The sequence below is a fragment of the Capra hircus genome, chromosome 10 (assembly GCF_001704415.2).
Source record: "Capra hircus breed San Clemente chromosome 10, ASM170441v1, whole genome shotgun sequence".
Classification (NCBI taxonomy): Eukaryota; Metazoa; Chordata; class Mammalia; order Artiodactyla; family Bovidae; genus Capra; species Capra hircus.
The window spans coordinates 66,681,473-66,682,301 of record NC_030817.1 but is presented as its reverse complement, the minus strand read 5'-3'; positions in this window follow the sequence as shown (position 1 = coordinate 66,682,301).

The following is an 829-nucleotide window of genomic DNA, read 5'->3' as shown; positions in this document are numbered from 1 at the left end:
GTCTCCTGCCTCTGCTCTGTGGGCCAGGAAAAGGATAGGCTGCTGGGGGGAGATGGGACCGTCCCGTCCAACCGGTTCAGGCTTTGGTCATCCTGCTCGGCAGGTTTTCCCACCCTTCCCGAAACTGTCCTAGCCCCAGCCCCTGAGGGTGGAGAGTCTTGCCAAGTCTGACCACGGTGTTGGGGGGGAGAAAGAGCCCTGGGAGTAGGGACCTAGGGAGGCCATGGAGCTCTGTTTCTTCCTGGTTTGGGCCTGAAGTATGTAGTCAAGGACTAGGGGGGTGGGGGGTGCATAGGCTTGAACCCTGGTTTGGTTTTTTCGTTTTGTGGCCTAGGCTTTCAGGATCTTAGTTCCCTGACCGGGGATTGAACCTGGGCCCCTGCAGGGGAGCCACTGGACCACCAGGGAATTTCCCTGAACCCTGGTTCTTATTTGGTGTAGGGGCTGGGGACAAGGGGCCCATCTGGTCACCCACAGAAGCCTTTGCTTCTCACAGGAGTGTAGCTGCTCCCCAGGCTCTGAGCTCCTGCCTTTAGTTCAGGTTCTCGCCTCCAATCCACACCCCTCTGTATGAGCTACCTACCTGCTTATGCAAAAAAAAAAATCATTCTGTTAATTTACTCATTTATTCAACCAATTATTTATTGAGCTATGTACCAGGCACCACCAACCCTTAGAAATTTCGTATTTTTAAGCATATAGGAAGCACTGCGTAAGTGCTTTACATATCTCAAGTGATTGCCTCAGCATATAATCTGAGGATGAAGGTATTATCATCCTCATTTTACAGGCGAGGAGACCAACTCAGCAAAGATCATTTCCTAAGGTC